At 49.4% G+C, this 20,564-nt stretch overlaps 8 non-coding genes and 3 pseudogenes across 8 annotated transcripts; all 11 read right to left on the reverse strand.

The window, feature by feature from the left end:
* Nucleotides 1-73: 73 nt before the first annotated feature.
* On the reverse strand, nucleotides 74-264 carry LOC142270473 (U2 spliceosomal RNA). The gene has a single exon (XR_012735760.1). It is a non-coding gene; the product is annotated as a U2 spliceosomal RNA (small nuclear RNA).
* A 1,387-nt stretch (nucleotides 265-1,651) lies between these two features.
* On the reverse strand, nucleotides 1,652-1,842 carry LOC142270474 (U2 spliceosomal RNA). Its single transcript, XR_012735761.1, has one exon. It is a non-coding gene; the product is annotated as a U2 spliceosomal RNA (small nuclear RNA).
* A 1,387-nt stretch (nucleotides 1,843-3,229) lies between these two features.
* Nucleotides 3,230-3,435, reverse strand: LOC142270508 (U2 spliceosomal RNA; annotated as a pseudogene).
* A 5,429-nt stretch (nucleotides 3,436-8,864) lies between these two features.
* Nucleotides 8,865-8,968, reverse strand: LOC142270455 (U2 spliceosomal RNA; annotated as a pseudogene).
* Nucleotides 8,969-10,355: 1,387 nt separating this feature from the next.
* Nucleotides 10,356-10,546, reverse strand: LOC142270475 (U2 spliceosomal RNA). Its single transcript, XR_012735762.1, has one exon. It is a non-coding gene; the product is annotated as a U2 spliceosomal RNA (small nuclear RNA).
* A 1,387-nt stretch (nucleotides 10,547-11,933) lies between these two features.
* LOC142270510 (U2 spliceosomal RNA) lies at nucleotides 11,934-12,133 on the reverse strand. The gene has a single exon (XR_012735792.1). It is a non-coding gene; the product is annotated as a U2 spliceosomal RNA (small nuclear RNA).
* Nucleotides 12,134-12,830: 697 nt separating this feature from the next.
* LOC142270457 (U2 spliceosomal RNA) lies at nucleotides 12,831-12,972 on the reverse strand (annotated as a pseudogene).
* Nucleotides 12,973-14,359: 1,387 nt separating this feature from the next.
* On the reverse strand, nucleotides 14,360-14,550 carry LOC142270476 (U2 spliceosomal RNA). The gene has a single exon (XR_012735763.1). It is a non-coding gene; the product is annotated as a U2 spliceosomal RNA (small nuclear RNA).
* Nucleotides 14,551-15,937: 1,387 nt separating this feature from the next.
* LOC142270477 (U2 spliceosomal RNA) lies at nucleotides 15,938-16,128 on the reverse strand. The gene has a single exon (XR_012735764.1). It is a non-coding gene; the product is annotated as a U2 spliceosomal RNA (small nuclear RNA).
* A 1,387-nt stretch (nucleotides 16,129-17,515) lies between these two features.
* LOC142270478 (U2 spliceosomal RNA) lies at nucleotides 17,516-17,706 on the reverse strand. Its single transcript, XR_012735765.1, has one exon. It is a non-coding gene; the product is annotated as a U2 spliceosomal RNA (small nuclear RNA).
* A 1,387-nt stretch (nucleotides 17,707-19,093) lies between these two features.
* LOC142270479 (U2 spliceosomal RNA) lies at nucleotides 19,094-19,284 on the reverse strand. The gene has a single exon (XR_012735766.1). It is a non-coding gene; the product is annotated as a U2 spliceosomal RNA (small nuclear RNA).
* Nucleotides 19,285-20,564: the final 1,280 nt, after the last annotated feature.

A 20,564-nucleotide genomic window follows, 5' to 3' on the forward strand; every position in this document is an offset into this window, starting at 1 on the left:
TTTCTTCCAATTCATTAAATCGGGCTAATATGAATCAGGTGAATTGAGTTCTGCTTTTGGAAACTGGGTTAAGAAGGGGTGCACCGTTCCTGGAGGTACTGCAATACCAGGTCAATGCGTGGAGTGGACAGAGCAAGCTCTTTTTCCATCTCCCTGTTCTAAAAATCCATTTAATATATGGTCCCCAGATAGGGGACGTATCAGATATTAAACTGATAAGAACAGATACTACACTTGATCTTAGCCAAAAGGCCGAGAAGCGATAACCAGAATTGGTTTGGGCCTCGAGTGGCACCCTGGCCTATGCCGGACACATCTTAGGGAGAGAGAGCGAGAGGGAGACAAACCCACGCCTACACAAGACATTTTGTCACCCAAGCCAACCCTTGAAAAGGCTGCTTTGCAGAGCCAAAACAAGAAGAATGGTGCGTTTTGCAGCCGCCGCCCACTGCAATGAATCTGAATAACTCCTCCTTTAGGGCGCAAGCAACTCCCCTCCCCCTTGCAGTCTTTCCAATTCACGATACAAAAAGACGGACAGGACAGGTTGCCTGACTTTCCGTCACTGCCACCCTTTGCCATCCTTACCCGTAGAAAGCCCTTTCATCATCCCCAAACCCTAATCTTTTCCCTTTCCTTCCCAGCCCCCAAACCCTGCCCTCTGTACCTTTCTCACCACCCGCTTCCCTTCTCCTGTCATCCCCCTACCACCCGGGAAAAAAAGAGATTGCCCCCTCCTTCCACTAGCCCACCCTCCCACCCAAAGAACAACTTCTTCTGCGCAGCTTGTTTTCTAGGCAGCAGCGCTATTGTGATGTCATCGGGGGGCATTGTGACAAGCCGCCAGTGTTCCGTCTCTTCATGTTGTGCACAGTTCAAACGGAAAATACATCAACAGGCAGACTACAGAAAAGCTTACTATCAAAGGTTAGAGGGGGGCTTTCTCAGAGGGCTTTTTACAGTTTTTCTATTCCCAATTAGCCGTTTAAGTGTACTTATTGAAAGTAGTAATTCTTTCATAGGCCGCCCTTTCTTAGTATTTGACGTTCCTTATATTGCGGTATGAGGCTTCGCAGTAGGTTGCAAACATTCATCACCCATGACTGTCCCCAATTGAGCTCAGAAGCTCAATGTCTATCATGACCTCTCTTTTAGAATGTCCAAGAGCAAGCAAACTATTCCTCCAGGAGAGGGCGCCAACAGACTACTAAAGAGATCATCATTACTCAAAGAAAACCCCAAAAACCAATGCATGATAGGAATAAACAGGTAACTTTCTTTGGAGTGGAAGCGGAGAGATCGCACCAGATGCCAATTCTAGATGTTATCACACCTGTGGTCACTGCAGCAGCAGGTGAATCCACTTTGTCCAAAAGGGATCTATTCCATTCAATTGCAAATGATCTAGATAAGACAGAGAACTGCAGCACGGGGACATAGCCGAGTTGGTCAGGTTGAGTGGTGATGAGTTTGCTATTTGGATGAATAAAGAAAGTCAAAAGTGTGAAAGATAAAAAACAAAAGGAGGAAGTGTGAAAAGTGAATGGGCCAAATTGAGGTGCATATGAAGACGTATGCTTTCTTCCAATTCATTAAATCGGGCTAATATGAATCAGGTGAATTGAGTTCTGCTTTTGGAAACTGGGTTAAGAAGGGGTGCACCGTTCCTGGAGGTACTGCAATACCAGGTCAATGCGTGGAGTGGACAGAGCAAGCTCTTTTTCCATCTCCCTGTTCTAAAAATCCATTTAATATATGGTCCCCAGATAGGGGACGTATCAGATATTAAACTGATAAGAACAGATACTACACTTGATCTTAGCCAAAAGGCCGAGAAGCGATAACCAGAATTGGTTTGGGCCTCGAGTGGCACCCTGGCCTATGCCGGACACATCTTAGGGAGAGAGAGCGAGAGGGAGACAAACCCACGCCTACACAAGACATTTTGTCACCCAAGCCAACCCTTGAAAAGGCTGCTTTGCAGAGCCAAAACAAGAAGAATGGTGCGTTTTGCAGCCGCCGCCCACTGCAATGAATCTGAATAACTCCTCCTTTAGGGCGCAAGCAACTCCCCTCCCCCTTGCAGTCTTTCCAATTCACGATACAAAAAGACGGACAGGACAGGTTGCCTGACTTTCCGTCACTGCCACCCTTTGCCATCCTTACCCGTAGAAAGCCCTTTCATCATCCCCAAACCCTAATCTTTTCCCTTTCCTTCCCAGCCCCCAAACCCTGCCCTCTGTACCTTTCTCACCACCCGCTTCCCTTCTCCTGTCATCCCCCTACCACCCGGGAAAAAAAGAGATTGCCCCCTCCTTCCACTAGCCCACCCTCCCACCCAAAGAACAACTTCTTCTGCGCAGCTTGTTTTCTAGGCAGCAGCGCTATTGTGATGTCATCGGGGGGCATTGTGACAAGCCGCCAGTGTTCCGTCTCTTCATGTTGTGCACAGTTCAAACGGAAAATACATCAACAGGCAGACTACAGAAAAGCTTACTATCAAAGGTTAGAGGGGGGCTTTCTCAGAGGGCTTTTTACAGTTTTTCTATTCCCAATTAGCCGTTTAAGTGTACTTATTGAAAGTAGTAATTCTTTCATAGGCCGCCCTTTCTTAGTATTTGACGTTCCTTATATTGCGGTATGAGGCTTCGCAGTAGGTTGCAAACATTCATCACCCATGACTGTCCCCAATTGAGCTCAGAAGCTCAATGTCTATCATGACCTCTCTTTTAGAATGTCCAAGAGCAAGCAAACTATTCCTCCAGGAGAGGGCGCCAACAGACTACTAAAGAGATCATCATTACTCAAAGAAAACCCCAAAAACCAATGCATGATAGGAATAAACAGGTAACTTTCTTTGGAGTGGAAGCGGAGAGATCGCACCAGATGCCAATTCTAGATGTTATCACACCTGTGGTCACTGCAGCAGCAGGTGAATCCACTTTGTCCAAAAGGGATCTATTCCATTCAATTGCAAATGATCTAGATAAGACAGAGAACTGCAGCACGGGGACATAGCCGAGTTGGTCAGGTTGAGTGGTGATGAGTTTGCTATTTGGATGAATAAAGAAAGTCAAAAGTGTGAAAGATAAAAAACAAAAGGAGGAAGTGTGAAAAGTGAATGGGCCAAATTGAGGTGCATATGAAGACGTATGCTTTCTTCCAATTCATTAAATCGGGCTAATATGAATCAGGTGAATTGAGTTCTGCTTTTGGAAACTGGGTTAAGAAGGGGTGCACCGTTCCTGGAGGTACTGCAATACCAGGTCAATGCGTGGAGTGGACAGAGCAAGCTCTTTTTCCATCTCCCTGTTCTAAAAATCCATTTAATATATGGTCCCCAGATAGGGGACGTATCAGATATTAAACTGATAAGAACAGATTTTTTTGATTTAACAGCATCTTTATTATCATGCACTACTCACAAAAAGGTAACAAACCGTGTACAGTGCCGCAGCCCCGTACACACAGAACTATACAATCCTTCTTACATAGCCATAGAGTACGACGCACTAAACTATACATCACACTCCTATGCTTATCCATAACACTCAAGCTGAAAGAAAAAGTTAGACAATAAATAACGACGAACCGGCGATTGGGGGGTGGGGGTAGGGGAAAAGGGGGATAGGGTGGGGAAATCACAGGCCCGAAGCTTTATTGAAAGACGCACATAACGGGAAAAGGAGGGAGGGGGCATGGAAGAGGTCTAAACCTCCTCCTCGGCGCTGTCGTCCGGACTGTCCATGATGGAATAGTCTCTGAGCAGGCTGTGGATCAGCCTGCGGCAATCCTGGATAGACATCCTCTCCCTCTTCAAGATGAGCCGGTTCCTGGCGACCCAAATAGCGTCCTTAAAGCAGTTCATAAGGCGCCAAGCCTCCTGGATGGCTCCAACGGTGTGAGTCCCAGGGAAGAGTCCATAAAGTACGGAATGGTACGATAGGCTCCCTCTGGGGACGGAGTTCCTCAGGTCATCCTCCAGGGCAACCAACAGGCGCTGTGCGAAACGGCAGTCCCAAAAGGCGTGCAGCGATGTTTCCTCCACGAAGGGGCACCTTGGGCAGTACCGGGTTTTGCACAGGTTCCGGGCGTGCATGAATGACCGGACGGGCAGTCCGCCCTGTATCGCCATCCATGACAAGTCCTTGTGCCCGTTGGTCAATCCAGCCGATGACACGTTTGTCCAAACAGTCTCCAGTGTGTCGTGATGAAGTCCTGGAATGTTCTCCATTTCGTCCTTGGCTCTGATGAGTTTGTGGATAGTCTTTGGCTTCCACAAATCGGGCTTGAGTCCCTCCAGTTGGTGTTCCCTCACAAACCGAACCACGTCTCCGTAGAACCATGGCGCCGTCCAGTTGTAGGGGAAGGAGCTGTCCCACTTGTCCCAGCCTAACCGTCTCCAAAGGGGGAGCAGGAAGAAGCGAGACATGGACCCACCCGCGGAACCTCTCTTGACTCGCAGAGTTCGGCGAACGCAGTCACATACGAAGGAGGATCGCAGGAGGGTGGGGATATCGGGTACGCCCTTCCCACCCTTGCGAGGATCCTTGTACATGATGCTCCGCTTTACTCTGTCCATCTTGGATCCCCAGACAAAACGAAACACCGTCCTGGTAATGGCCCTGCACACGGTGGCAAGGGGGGGCCAGGCCTGGGCCGTGTACTGCAGCACGGGCAGTACCTCGTTACGCAGGACCAGTGCTTTGCCCTCACAGGTGAGGCGTCTGAGGCTCCACAGACCGATCCGTTGGGTGATCTTGGTCAAGCGTTCCTCCCAGGACTTGAGGGCTGCTCCTTCCTTCCCGAACCAGACTCCAAGAACCTTGATGAAATCCGGCTGGATGCTGAAAGGGAAGGGGGCGGAAGAGGCCGGCTGCCAGTCCCCGAAGAGCATGGCTTCCGACTTCCCGCAGTTGACTTTGGCTCCCGAAGCCCGTCCGAAGGTCTCACAGGTCTGGACGAGGGTGTCGACTGAGCGCCGGTCCGCGCAGAAGACGGTCACGTCGTCCATGTAGAGCGAGCACTTGACCTCGAAGCGTTCTGGTCCTGGTGCGGTGATCCCTCTGATCTCTCCATTCCGCCGGATAGCCTCTGCAAAGAGTTCTATAACACAAACAAAAAGAAGAGGTGACAGAGGACAGCCTTGTCTGACCCCTGAGAGGACCGGGAAGGGGTCAGTCTTCCAGCCGTTCACCAACACCGAGCTGTGAATATCAAAATACATTAGTTGGACATACAAGCAAAACATGTTACCCAAACCTAACCTGTGCAGAGCTTTGCCCAGGAACTCATGGGAAACACGGTCGAAGGCCTTTTCCTGATCCAACGAGATCAGGGCTGCGTGCACCCGGCGGGCTTTGATGTACTCGACCGTGTCCCGCATGAGAGCCAGGCTGTCTGCGATGCGACGTCCGGGGATGCCGCAGGTCTGGTCCGGGTGGATGATCCGTCCGATAACAGTCTTCAATCTCGTTGCCATCGTCTTGGCCAGGATCTTGTAGTCGACGTTCAGAAGGGTGATGGGACGCCAATTCTTCAGGTCGCACCTCTCTCCTTTACGCTTGTACAGGATCGTGACCATTCCTTCCCTCAGAGATGGAGGCATTCTGCCCTCCACCACCATCTCCTCATACAGCCCTAACAGGTCCGGACAGATTAGGTCTCCCAGCGCTACATAGAGCTCTGCTGGGAGGCCGTCACTGCCCGGTGTCCTGCCAGAACTAAAGGATTTGGCGGCCGAGAGCAGCTCGTCCACCGTCAGAGGAACATCCATGGCCGCCGCGTCTGCAGGGTCAAGATGGTTAGTGATACCTGACAGGAACTTATCGGCGGCCTCGGGGTCAGTAGTCTTGCGGGCGTAGAGTTCGCTGTAGAAGTCGCTGACGACCTTCATCACGTTCTCTTTCCCGCGTCGCATGTTTCCACTCTCGTCTCGTAGTTCATTCATGGGCGTGTGACCGGCGTGGAGTTTCCTGAAAAAGAACGAGTTACATTTCTCACCCTTCTCCAGGTTCTCCACTTTGGAACGGAAGACAATTCGCTCGGACTCCTCCTCGAAGTGCCTTTTCAGGCTCCTCTTAGTCTCCTCCAGCTCCTCTCTCACGTCCCAGCCGCATCGAAGAAGGTCCTGCAGGGAACGCAGCTCACGCTGGAGTCTCCTGAAGTCCCTCCTCTTCAGACACGCCTGTTGTTGACTCTTTGCCTGAAAGAAGAAACGGAACTCGAGTTTAACGTATTCCCACCAGTCAGAAACAGACTGGAAGCCCGCCTTGTAGGCCCGCCACGTGGAGTAGGCAGCTCTAAGCTCCTCCAGAATCTCACCCTTTTCCAGCAGAGAGCAGTTCAGCTTCCAGGAGCCCGGGCCAATGGGGAAGCCATGGCCCAGCACACCTTGAAAGTGAATGGCTCTGTGGTCAGAGAAGAAGCAGGGGACCATCGAGTGCCCACTCCGCCCAACCGCCCGAGAGGTAAACACAAAGTCAATCCTGGAACGCAGCGAGCCATCGGATCGGCACCATGAATAGTTCACGGATCCGTGTCCGATGGAGCCAACAACGTCCACAAGAGAGGCTTCGGTCACCATCTCAATGAGCAGTTTGGATGTGACGTCCAACTTGGCAGCCGTTCCAGAACTGCGTCCATCCTCCTCAATCGGGCAGTTGAAATCCCCGGCCATCACTACCGTCCTGGCGGTAGCGAGCTGAGGGCGCAGGGCTTGGAGGAGCTCCAGTCGATCGCTCTTCACAGGAGAAGCATACACATTGATGAACCTGACAGGTTCTCCCGCCCAGGTGCCATCCACGAGCAGTAACCTGCCGCAGACGATTTCCTGAACAGAGTCCAATGTGAAGGCGCTTCCCCTGATCAGCACGGCGACCCCCGCGGACCTACAGTCGCCCCCGCCAGACCAGTAGGATGGGCCATGGGTCCACTCCCTGGCCAGATGGTTGAAGGACCTAGAGGAGGGAAGGGAGCATTCCTGCAGGAAAAATACATCACTAGACTGAGTGTTAAGGAACGCAAAAATTGTCTGACGTCGGAACTTGTCTCTGATGCTCCTAACATTAATGGAAAAGATGTTAATGTTAGCAGTCATTGGAGGAAAGAGAAAGTTAGAGCAGGCGGTGTGCCTTAGTTACCACTCCGGTCGGGCGGTTCTTCCTCTTTGGCACCTGCTGGTAAGGGTATCTCCAGCAGACCCTCTTCTGCTAGCTGATCAAGCAGGGATGGTGCCTCAGTGGCTTCCGACTCCTCCATTTCTTCTTCGGCCACAAGGGACTCCACCATCTGCTCCAACACGTCCGGTTCTGGGAGGAGGCCATCCTCCTCTTCCTGGGGTGGGTTAAGGTCCACAATGAACAGCTTGGAAGGTTCTGCGACAGGACTATCTTCCACCTTCCTTTTCCTTTGGCCTGTACCTGAGGAGACAAGAGCTGGAAAATCCTCCTCGGTGAAAAGTGCAAGAGTGCTGAGGCCCTCTGCTCTCATGGTCTGGGGAGGGAGAGTGGGCTTTGGGGGGGGGGTGAGGAGACCAGCTGAGGAGTAGGGAAATGAGGTGGAGGTAGTGGAATCCTCAGTAGGGTTGGCCGGGGGGGGAGGGGTTTGGACAGGGGTGACAGGGGGGGGGACCAGGGAGGGGGCAGCAGTTTTCTTACCCTTCTTTTCCCTGGACTCCGTGGCTGCTGGGGCATCGGCTGGAGCCACGGTCGCCGGGTTCTTGGCCGCCTTGTCCTTGGCCTCTGTGGCCTTGGTCGTAGCTGCCTTGGTCGACGAAGCTGTGACTACCCGATACTGGGTCGCCGCGGCAACCCTTGCCCAGGATTTCTCCCGCTGTGGGCAGTCCTTGTAAAGGTGGTCCGCCTGTCCACATAGGTTGCAAGTCTTCTTCTTTGGGCAGTCCTTGGAGCTGTGTCCTGTCACCCGGCAAACCCTGCAGGCGTCCTCCTTGCAGGTCTTCATCGAATGCCCTTTCCCGCCACATTTCCTGCAGTTGTGTGGCATGTCCGGGTAGTAGATGAGACCATAGGAGTTTCCCAGAGAGAATGTCGGGGGCAGGTGCTGGAGACCATCCTCGGATGCTGGTTCCCTGTGGAGTCGAACGGTTACTGACCACTTACCCGTCCAGAATCCGTTGCCGTTAAGGATGTGGGATGGCTCCCTCACCACTGTGCAGAGACGTCCCAGGAACGTGGAGATGTCTCTTCCTGGGGTGTGCGGGTTCCGCATGGAGACCGTGATCCTCTTCTCATCCCTCTGTATAGGACAGGATCCTAAAAAAGAATGAAAAGGGGAGTCCGGCATCGCTGCGTTCATCGCCTCCCAGTATCTCCTGCAGGCATTCACCGTGGCAAAGGTTACCAGAAAAATGCCAGTCATGAAGGTCTGGACACTCAGGGTTTCCGCCCTGGAGAAGCCCTGATCCAGAATCATCTTCTTGCAGAACACGTCGCTGGACATGTCCGGCAACCTACCATCCACCGCCTTTAGCTTCAGGGCGACCGTCTGCCGCATCCAAGGCTCCAGGGTTGGAGCCTTTTCAGGCGGCGTCCGGGCTCCCTCCGGCTGGCTGGCGTCGGAGGTGGGGGCCTCTTGGGCCGAAGAAGCCTCTGGATGAGCCTTCCTGGAGGTCCCTGGGTCCTGAGCCTTCCTGGCTGCCTTCTCTGGCTTGCTTGCCATGGCTGGTTCCTGCTTGAGTTCCCGGAGCTGGATCTTGGATTCTTCTCCGGGTGTCTTCTCCCGCTGTGTTCCTCCTCGAAGTTCCTCTGGTCTCCCCAAGTCTTCTCCGAGCCTTCGTCTTCTTGCTTCTTGCTGCCAAGCTCTTCTTCCGTCCGATCTCCCTCTTTCGGTCTCGGCTGGGCTTCGGAGCTTGTCTCCCTGATCGTATCTCGTCAAGTGTAGCTAGCTCAGTTTGTTCTGATAAGAACAGATACTACACTTGATCTTAGCCAAAAGGCCGAGAAGCGATAACCAGAATTGGTTTGGGCCTCGAGTGGCACCCTGGCCTATGCCGGACACATCTTAGGGAGAGAGAGCGAGAGGGAGACAAACCCACGCCTACACAAGACATTTTGTCACCCAAGCCAACCCTTGAAAAGGCTGCTTTGCAGAGCCAAAACAAGAAGAATGGTGCGTTTTGCAGCCGCCGCCCACTGCAATGAATCTGAATAACTCCTCCTTTAGGGCGCAAGCAACTCCCCTCCCCCTTGCAGTCTTTCCAATTCACGATACAAAAAGACGGACAGGACAGGTTGCCTGACTTTCCGTCACTGCCACCCTTTGCCATCCTTACCCGTAGAAAGCCCTTTCATCATCCCCAAACCCTAATCTTTTCCCTTTCCTTCCCAGCCCCCAAACCCTGCCCTCTGTACCTTTCTCACCACCCGCTTCCCTTCTCCTGTCATCCCCCTACCACCCGGGAAAAAAAGAGATTGCCCCCTCCTTCCACTAGCCCACCCTCCCACCCAAAGAACAACTTCTTCTGCGCAGCTTGTTTTCTAGGCAGCAGCGCTATTGTGATGTCATCGGGGGGCATTGTGACAAGCCGCCAGTGTTCCGTCTCTTCATGTTGTGCACAGTTCAAACGGAAAATACATCAACAGGCAGACTACAGAAAAGCTTACTATCAAAGGTTAGAGGGGGGCTTTCTCAGAGGGCTTTTTACAGTTTTTCTATTCCCAATTAGCCGTTTAAGTGTACTTATTGAAAGTAGTAATTCTTTCATAGGCCGCCCTTTCTTAGTATTTGACGTTCCTTATATTGCGGTATGAGGCTTCGCAGTAGGTTGCAAACATTCATCACCCATGACTGTCCCCAATTGAGCTCAGAAGCTCAATGTCTATCATGACCTCTCTTTTAGAATGTCCAAGAGCAAGCAAACTATTCCTCCAGGAGAGGGCGCCAACAGACTACTAAAGAGATCATCATTACTCAAAGAAAACCCCAAAAACCAATGCATGATAGGAATAAACAGGTAACTTTCTTTGGAGTGGAAGCGGAGAGATCGCACCAGATGCCAATTCTAGATGTTATCACACCTGTGGTCACTGCAGCAGCAGGTGAATCCACTTTGTCCAAAAGGGATCTATTCCATTCAATTGCAAATGATCTAGATAAGACAGAGAACTGCAGCACGGGGACATAGCCGAGTTGGTCAGGTTGAGTGGTGATGAGTTTGCTATTTGGATGAATAAAGAAAGTCAAAAGTGTGAAAGATAAAAAACAAAAGGAGGAAGTGTGAAAAGTGAATGGGCCAAATTGAGGTGCATATGAAGACGTATGCTTTCTTCCAATTCATTAAATCGGGCTAATATGAATCAGGTGAATTGAGTTCTGCTTTTGGAAACTGGGTTAAGAAGGGGTGCACCGTTCCTGGAGGTACTGCAATACCAGGTCAATGCGTGGAGTGGACAGAGCAAGCTCTTTTTCCATCTCCCTGTTCTAAAAATCCATTTAATATATGGTCCCCAGATAGGGGACGTATCAGATATTAAACTGATAAGAACAGATACTACACTTGATCTTAGCCAAAAGGCCGAGAAGCGATAACCAGAATTGGTTTGGGCCTCGAGTGGCACCCTGGCCTATGCCGGACACATCTTGGGGAGAGAGAGCGAGAGGGAGACAAACCCACGCCTACACAAGACATTTTGTCACCCAAGCCAACCCTTGAAAAGGCTGCTTTGCAGAGCCAAAACAAGAAGAATGGTGCGTTTTGCAGCCGCCGCCCACTGCAATGAATCTGAATAACTCCTCCTTTAGGGCGCAAGCAACTCCCCTCCCCCTTGCAGTCTTTCCAATTCACGATACAAAAAGACGGACAGGACAGGTTGCCTGACTTTCCGTCACTGCCACCCTTTGCCATCCTTACCCGTAGAAAGCCCTTTCATCATCCCCAAACCCTAATCTTTTCCCTTTCCTTCCCAGCCCCCAAACCCTGCCCTCTGTACCTTTCTCACCACCCGCTTCCCTTCTCCTGTCATCCCCCTACCACCCGGGAAAAAAAGAGATTGCCCCCTCCTTCCACTAGCCCACCCTCCCACCCAAAGAACAACTTCTTCTGCGCAGCTTGTTTTCTAGGCAGCAGCGCTATTGTGATGTCATCGGGGGGCATTGTGACAAGCCGCCAGTGTTCCGTCTCTTCATGTTGTGCACAGTTCAAACGGAAAATACATCAACAGGCAGACTACAGAAAAGCTTACTATCAAAGGTTAGAGGGGGGCTTTCTCAGAGGGCTTTTTACAGTTTTTCTATTCCCAATTAGCCGTTTAAGTGTACTTATTGAAAGTAGTAATTCTTTCATAGGCCGCCCTTTCTTAGTATTTGACGTTCCTTATATTGCGGTATGAGGCTTCGCAGTAGGTTGCAAACATTCATCACCCATGACTGTCCCCAATTGAGCTCAGAAGCTCAATGTCTATCATGACCTCTCTTTTAGAATGTCCAAGAGCAAGCAAACTATTCCTCCAGGAGAGGGCGCCAACAGACTACTAAAGAGATCATCATTACTCAAAGAAAACCCCAAAAACCAATGCATGATAGGAATAAACAGGTAACTTTCTTTGGAGTGGAAGCGGAGAGATCGCACCAGATGCCAATTCTAGATGTTATCACACCTGTGGTCACTGCAGCAGCAGGTGAATCCACTTTGTCCAAAAGGGATCTATTCCATTCAATTGCAAATGATCTAGATAAGACAGAGAACTGCAGCACGGGGACATAGCCGAGTTGGTCAGGTTGAGTGGTGATGAGTTTGCTATTTGGATGAATAAAGAAAGTCAAAAGTGTGAAAGATAAAAAACAAAAGGAGGAAGTGTGAAAAGTGAATGGGCCAAATTGAGGTGCATATGAAGACGTATGCTTTCTTCCAATTCATTAAATCGGGCTAATATGAATCAGGTGAATTGAGTTCTGCTTTTGGAAACTGGGTTAAGAAGGGGTGCACCGTTCCTGGAGGTACTGCAATACCAGGTCAATGCGTGGAGTGGACAGAGCAAGCTCTTTTTCCATCTCCCTGTTCTAAAAATCCATTTAATATATGGTCCCCAGATAGGGGACGTATCAGATATTAAACTGATAAGAACAGATTTTTTTTTTATTTAATGAAGCTTTCCAAAGCACCGCAAAAATGCATGACCGAAGTCACACCAAAAACAGTGCAAAGGCTAGGATTCGTGTGGACCCCTCCGTGAGAAGAGGATCCCCAAAAATCAACCCCGTCCCTCCGAGCCAGAAGGCCACAGCGAGGGTCAGGGATCTTCGGTGCTCCCCCAAGCCGAAGCCTGGTTGAGCCTTGTTGTTGCTCCCAGCGTCCACCGAGGCATCTTACCCAAGTGGAGTAGGGAGCTACTAGTCGTTGGTTTCGCAGCCGAGACTGCCCGGACCGTCAACCGGTGTTGGTTTCTCAGCACAAGGCTGACCGGACCTCCAACCGGGTGTTGGTTTCTCAGCCCAAGGCTGACCGGACCTCCAACCGGGTGTTGGTTTCTCAGCCCAAGGCTAACCGGACCTCCAACCGGGTGTTGGTTTCTCAGCCAAAGCTGCCCCGGACCTCCAACCGGGTGTTGGTTTCTCAGCCCAAAGCTGACCGGACCTCCGACCGGGATTATAAAAATTTCCCTTCTTAGCCAGAAGGCCGGGATAGGGCAATATGCTTGGAAAGTATGAATAGGCAAGGCGCGGCGTGCGACAGAGTCTGAGGCTTACCAGGGTCCCAACCTAGCAAGTTCAGACTCCCTCCAGGGTGTCCATTCCTGGGGCACATTGCACCATAACCCCCACACTTACTCAGTCTAATAGCCTCGATCCTGGTAGGGCCATGGTTTCCTCTAGATGGATATACTATCCTCCCAAAGTACTAACAAGCGCAACCTTCCAGTGTGCATTGCATCATTGTACTAAGGTGGCCGGAGCCTTAAACCACCTTTTCGAACGATACTACACTTGATCTTAGCCAAAAGGCCGAGAAGCGATAACCAGAATTGGTTTGGGCCTCGAGTGGCACCCTGGCCTATGCCGGACACATCTTGGGGAGAGAGAGCGAGAGGGAGACAAACCCACGCCTACACAAGACATTTTGTCACCCAAGCCAACCCTTGAAAAGGCTGCTTTGCAGAGCCAAAACAAGAAGAATGGTGCGTTTTGCAGCCGCCGCCCACTGCAATGAATCTGAATAACTCCTCCTTTAGGGCGCAAGCAACTCCCCTCCCCCTTGCAGTCTTTCCAATTCACGATACAAAAAGACGGACAGGACAGGTTGCCTGACTTTCCGTCACTGCCACCCTTTGCCATCCTTACCCGTAGAAAGCCCTTTCATCATCCCCAAACCCTAATCTTTTCCCTTTCCTTCCCAGCCCCCAAACCCTGCCCTCTGTACCTTTCTCACCACCCGCTTCCCTTCTCCTGTCATCCCCCTACCACCCGGGAAAAAAAGAGATTGCCCCCTCCTTCCACTAGCCCACCCTCCCACCCAAAGAACAACTTCTTCTGCGCAGCTTGTTTTCTAGGCAGCAGCGCTATTGTGATGTCATCGGGGGGCATTGTGACAAGCCGCCAGTGTTCCGTCTCTTCATGTTGTGCACAGTTCAAACGGAAAATACATCAACAGGCAGACTACAGAAAAGCTTACTATCAAAGGTTAGAGGGGGGCTTTCTCAGAGGGCTTTTTACAGTTTTTCTATTCCCAATTAGCCGTTTAAGTGTACTTATTGAAAGTAGTAATTCTTTCATAGGCCGCCCTTTCTTAGTATTTGACGTTCCTTATATTGCGGTATGAGGCTTCGCAGTAGGTTGCAAACATTCATCACCCATGACTGTCCCCAATTGAGCTCAGAAGCTCAATGTCTATCATGACCTCTCTTTTAGAATGTCCAAGAGCAAGCAAACTATTCCTCCAGGAGAGGGCGCCAACAGACTACTAAAGAGATCATCATTACTCAAAGAAAACCCCAAAAACCAATGCATGATAGGAATAAACAGGTAACTTTCTTTGGAGTGGAAGCGGAGAGATCGCACCAGATGCCAATTCTAGATGTTATCACACCTGTGGTCACTGCAGCAGCAGGTGAATCCACTTTGTCCAAAAGGGATCTATTCCATTCAATTGCAAATGATCTAGATAAGACAGAGAACTGCAGCACGGGGACATAGCCGAGTTGGTCAGGTTGAGTGGTGATGAGTTTGCTATTTGGATGAATAAAGAAAGTCAAAAGTGTGAAAGATAAAAAACAAAAGGAGGAAGTGTGAAAAGTGAATGGGCCAAATTGAGGTGCATATGAAGACGTATGCTTTCTTCCAATTCATTAAATCGGGCTAATATGAATCAGGTGAATTGAGTTCTGCTTTTGGAAACTGGGTTAAGAAGGGGTGCACCGTTCCTGGAGGTACTGCAATACCAGGTCAATGCGTGGAGTGGACAGAGCAAGCTCTTTTTCCATCTCCCTGTTCTAAAAATCCATTTAATATATGGTCCCCAGATAGGGGACGTATCAGATATTAAACTGATAAGAACAGATACTACACTTGATCTTAGCCAAAAGGCCGAGAAGCGATAACCAGAATTGGTTTGGGCCTCGAGTGGCACCCTGGCCTATGCCGGACACATCTTAGGGAGAGAGAGCGAGAGGGAGACAAACCCACGCCTACACAAGACATTTTGTCACCCAAGCCAACCCTTGAAAAGGCTGCTTTGCAGAGCCAAAACAAGAAGAATGGTGCGTTTTGCAGCCGCCGCCCACTGCAATGAATCTGAATAACTCCTCCTTTAGGGCGCAAGCAACTCCCCTCCCCCTTGCAGTCTTTCCAATTCACGATACAAAAAGACGGACAGGACAGGTTGCCTGACTTTCCGTCACTGCCACCCTTTGCCATCCTTACCCGTAGAAAGCCCTTTCATCATCCCCAAACCCTAATCTTTTCCCTTTCCTTCCCAGCCCCCAAACCCTGCCCTCTGTACCTTTCTCACCACCCGCTTCCCTTCTCCTGTCATCCCCCTACCACCCGGGAAAAAAAGAGATTGCCCCCTCCTTCCACTAGCCCACCCTCCCACCCAAAGAACAACTTCTTCTGCGCAGCTTGTTTTCTAGGCAGCAGCGCTATTGTGATGTCATCGGGGGGCATTGTGACAAGCCGCCAGTGTTCCGTCTCTTCATGTTGTGCACAGTTCAAACGGAAAATACATCAACAGGCAGACTACAGAAAAGCTTACTATCAAAGGTTAGAGGGGGGCTTTCTCAGAGGGCTTTTTACAGTTTTTCTATTCCCAATTAGCCGTTTAAGTGTACTTATTGAAAGTAGTAATTCTTTCATAGGCCGCCCTTTCTTAGTATTTGACGTTCCTTATATTGCGGTATGAGGCTTCGCAGTAGGTTGCAAACATTCATCACCCATGACTGTCCCCAATTGAGCTCAGAAGCTCAATGTCTATCATGACCTCTCTTTTAGAATGTCCAAGAGCAAGCAAACTATTCCTCCAGGAGAGGGCGCCAACAGACTACTAAAGAGATCATCATTACTCAAAGAAAACCCCAAAAACCAATGCATGATAGGAATAAACAGGTAACTTTCTTTGGAGTGGAAGCGGAGAGATCGCACCAGATGCCAATTCTAGATGTTATCACACCTGTGGTCACTGCAGCAGCAGGTGAATCCACTTTGTCCAAAAGGGATCTATTCCATTCAATTGCAAATGATCTAGATAAGACAGAGAACTGCAGCACGGGGACATAGCCGAGTTGGTCAGGTTGAGTGGTGATGAGTTTGCTATTTGGATGAATAAAGAAAGTCAAAAGTGTGAAAGATAAAAAACAAAAGGAGGAAGTGTGAAAAGTGAATGGGCCAAATTGAGGTGCATATGAAGACGTATGCTTTCTTCCAATTCATTAAATCGGGCTAATATGAATCAGGTGAATTGAGTTCTGCTTTTGGAAACTGGGTTAAGAAGGGGTGCACCGTTCCTGGAGGTACTGCAATACCAGGTCAATGCGTGGAGTGGACAGAGCAAGCTCTTTTTCCATCTCCCTGTTCTAAAAATCCATTTAATATATGGTCCCCAGATAGGGGACGTATCAGATATTAAACTGATAAGAACAGATACTACACTTGATCTTAGCCAAAAGGCCGAGAAGCGATAACCAGAATTGGTTTGGGCCTCGAGTGGCACCCTGGCCTATGCCGGACACATCTTAGGGAGAGAGAGCGAGAGGGAGACAAACCCACGCCTACACAAGACATTTTGTCACCCAAGCCAACCCTTGAAAAGGCTGCTTTGCAGAGCCAAAACAAGAAGAATGGTGCGTTTTGCAGCCGCCGCCCACTGCAATGAATCTGAATAACTCCTCCTTTAGGGCGCAAGCAACTCCCCTCCCCCTTGCAGTCTTTCCAATTCACGATACAAAAAGACGGACAGGACAGGTTGCCTGACTTTCCGTCACTGCCACCCTTTGCCATCCTTACCCGTAGAAAGCCCTTTCATCATCCCCAAACCCTAATCTTTTCCCTTTCCTTCCCAGCCCCCAAACCCTGCCCTCTGTACCTTTCTCACCACCCGCTTCCCTTCTCCTGTCATCCCCCTACCACCCGGGAAAAAAAGAGATTGCCCCCTCCTTCCACTAGCCCACCCTCCCACCCAAAGAACAACTTCTTCTGCGCAGCTTGTTTTCTAGGCAGCAGCGCTATTGTGATGTCATCGGGGGGCATTGTGACAAGCCGCCAGTGTTCCGTCTCTTCATGTTGTGCACAGTTCAAACGGAAAATACATCAACAGGCAGACTACAGAAAAGCTTACTATCAAAGGTTAGAGGGGGGCTTTCTCAGAGGGCTTTTTACAGTTTTTCTATTCCCAATTAGCCGTTTAAGTGTACTTATTGAAAGTAGTAATTCTTTCATAGGCCGCCCTTTCTTAGTATTTGACGTTCCTTATATTGCGGTATGAGGCTTCGCAGTAGGTTGCAAACATTCATCACCCATGACTGTCCCCAATTGAGCTCAGAAGCTCAATGTCTATCATGACCTCTCTTTTAGAATGTCCAAGAGCAAGCAAACTATTCCTCCAGGAGAGGGCGCCAACAGACTACTAAAGAGATCATCATTACTCAAAGAAAACCCCAAAAACCAATGCATGATAGGAATAAACAGGTAACTTTCTTTGGAGTGGAAGCGGAGAGATCGCACCAGATGCCAATTCTAGATGTTATCACACCTGTGGTCACTGCAGCAGCAGGTGAATCCACTTTGTCCAAAAGGGATCTATTCCATTCAATTGCAAATGATCTAGATAAGACAGAGAACTGCAGCACGGGGACATAGCCGAGTTGGTCAGGTTGAGTGGTGATGAGTTTGCTATTTGGATGAATAAAGAAAGTCAAAAGTGTGAAAGATAAAAAACAAAAGGAGGAAGTGTGAAAAGTGAATGGGCCAAATTGAGGTGCATATGAAGACGTATGCTTTCTTCCAATTCATTAAATCGGGCTAATATGAATCAGGTGAATTGAGTTCTGCTTTTGGAAACTGGGTTAAGAAGGGGTGCACCGTTCCTGGAGGTACTGCAATACCAGGTCAATGCGTGGAGTGGACAGAGCAAGCTCTTTTTCCATCTCCCTGTTCTAAAAATCCATTTAATATATGGTCCCCAGATAGGGGACGTATCAGATATTAAACTGATAAGAACAGATACTACACTTGATCTTAGCCAAAAGGCCGAGAAGCGATAACCAGAATTGGTTTGGGCCTCGAGTGGCACCCTGGCCTATGCCGGACACATCTTAGGGAGAGAGAGCGAGAGGGAGACAAACCCACGCCTACACAAGACATTTTGTCACCCAAGCCAACCCTTGAAAAGGCTGCTTTGCAGAGCCAAAACAAGAAGAATGGTGCGTTTTGCAGCCGCCGCCCACTGCAATGAATCTGAATAACTCCTCCTTTAGGGCGCAAGCAACTCCCCTCCCCCTTGCAGTCTTTCCAATTCACGATACAAAAAGACGGACAGGACAGGTTGCCTGACTTTCCGTCACTGCCACCCTTTGCCATCCTTACCCGTAGAAAGCCCTTTCATCATCCCCAAACCCTAATCTTTTCCCTTTCCTTCCCAGCCCCCAAACCCTGCCCTCTGTACCTTTCTCACCACCCGCTTCCCTTCTCCTGTCATCCCCCTACCACCCGGGAAAAAAAGAGATTGCCCCCTCCTTCCACTAGCCCACCCTCCCACCCAAAGAACAACTTCTTCTGCGCAGCTTGTTTTCTAGGCAGCAGCGCTATTGTGATGTCATCGGGGGGCATTGTGACAAGCCGCCAGTGTTCCGTCTCTTCATGTTGTGCACAGTTCAAACGGAAAATACATCAACAGGCAGACTACAGAAAAGCTTACTATCAAAGGTTAGAGGGGGGCTTTCTCAGAGGGCTTTTTACAGTTTTTCTATTCCCAATTAGCCGTTTAAGTGTACTTATTGAAAGTAGTAATTCTTTCATAGGCCGCCCTTTCTTAGTATTTGACGTTCCTTATATTGCGGTATGAGGCTTCGCAGTAGGTTGCAAACATTCATCACCCATGACTGTCCCCAATTGAGCTCAGAAGCTCAATGTCTATCATGACCTCTCTTTTAGAATGTCCAAGAGCAAGCAAACTATTCCTCCAGGAGAGGGCGCCAACAGACTACTAAAGAGATCATCATTACTCAAAGAAAACCCCAAAAACCAATGCATGATAGGAATAAACAGGTAACTTTCTTTGGAGTGGAAGCGGAGAGATCGCACCAGATGCCAATTCTAGATGTTATCACACCTGTGGTCACTGCAGCAGCAGGTGAATCCACTTTGTCCAAAAGGGATCTATTCCATTCAATTGCAAATGATCTAGATAAGACAGAGAACTGCAGCACGGGGACATAGCCGAGTTGGTCAGGTTGAGTGGTGATGAGTTTGCTATTTGGATGAATAAAGAAAGTCAAAAGTGTGAAAGATAAAAAACAAAAGGAGGAAGTGTGAAAAGTGAATGGGCCAAATTGAGGTGCATATGAAGACGTATGCTTTCTTCCAATTCATTAAATCGGGCTAATATGAATCAGGTGAATTGAGTTCTGCTTTTGGAAACTGGGTTAAGAAGGGGTGCACCGTTCCTGGAGGTACTGCAATACCAGGTCAATGCGTGGAGTGGACAGAGCAAGCTCTTTTTCCATCTCCCTGTTCTAAAAATCCATTTAATATATGGTCCCCAGATAGGGGACGTATCAGATATTAAACTGATAAGAACAGATACTACACTTGATCTTAGCCAAAAGGCCGAGAAGCGATAACCAGAATTGGTTTGGGCCTCGAGTGGCACCCTGGCCTATGCCGGACACATCTTAGGGAGAGAGAGCGAGAGGGAGACAAACCCACGCCTACACAAGACATTTTGTCACCCAAGCCAACCCTTGAAAAGGCTGCTTTGCAGAGCCAAAACAAGAAGAATGGTGCGTTTTGCAGCCGCCGCCCACTGCAATGAATCTGAATAACTCCTCCTTTAGGGCGCAAGCAACTCCCCTCCCCCTTGCAGTCTTTCCAATTCACGATACAAAAAGACGGACAGGACAGGTTGCCTGACTTTCCGTCACTGCCACCCTTTGCCATCCTTACCCGTAGAAAGCCCTTTCATCATCCCCAAACCCTAATCTTTTCCCTTTCCTTCCCAGCCCCCAAACCCTGCCCTCTGTACCTTTCTCACCACCCGCTTCCCTTCTCCTGTCATCCCCCTACCACCCGGGAAAAAAAGAGATTGCCCCCTCCTTCCACTAGCCCACCCTCCCACCCAAAGAACAACTTCTTCTGCGCAGCTTGTTTTCTAGGCAGCAGCGCTATTGTGATGTCATCGGGGGGCATTGTGACAAGCCGCCAGTGTTCCGTCTCTTCATGTTGTGCACAGTTCAAACGGAAAATACATCAACAGGCAGACTACAGAAAAGCTTACTATCAAAGGTTAGAGGGGGGCTTTCTCAGAGGGCTTTTTACAGTTTTTCTATTCCCAATTAGCCGTTTAAGTGTACTTATTGAAAGTAGTAATTCTTTCATAGGCCGCCCTTTCTTAGTATTTGACGTTCCTTATATTGCGGTATGAGGCTTCGCAGTAGGTTGCAAACATTCATCACCCATGACTGTCCCCAATTGAGCTCAGAAGCTCAATGTCTATCATGACCTCTCTTTTAGAATGTCCAAGAGCAAGCAAACTATTCCTCCAGGAGAGGGCGCCAACAGACTACTAAAGAGATCATCATTACTCAAAGAAAACCCCAAAAACCAATGCATGATAGGAATAAACAGGTAACTTTCTTTGGAGTGGAAGCGGAGAGATCGCACCAGATGCCAATTCTAGATGTTATCACACCTGTGGTCACTGCAGCAGCAGGTGAATCCACTTTGTCCAAAAGGGATCTATTCCATTCAATTGCAAATGATCTAGATAAGACAGAGAACTGCAGCACGGGGACATAGCCGAGTTGGTCAGGTTGAGTGGTGATGAGTTTGCTATTTGGATGAATAAAGAAAGTCAAAAGTGTGAAAGATAAAAAACAAAAGGAGGAAGTGTGAAAAGTGAA

Source organism: Anomaloglossus baeobatrachus, unplaced genomic scaffold, assembly GCF_048569485.1.
Source record: "Anomaloglossus baeobatrachus isolate aAnoBae1 unplaced genomic scaffold, aAnoBae1.hap1 Scaffold_3278, whole genome shotgun sequence".
Taxonomy (NCBI): Eukaryota; Metazoa; Chordata; class Amphibia; order Anura; family Aromobatidae; genus Anomaloglossus; species Anomaloglossus baeobatrachus.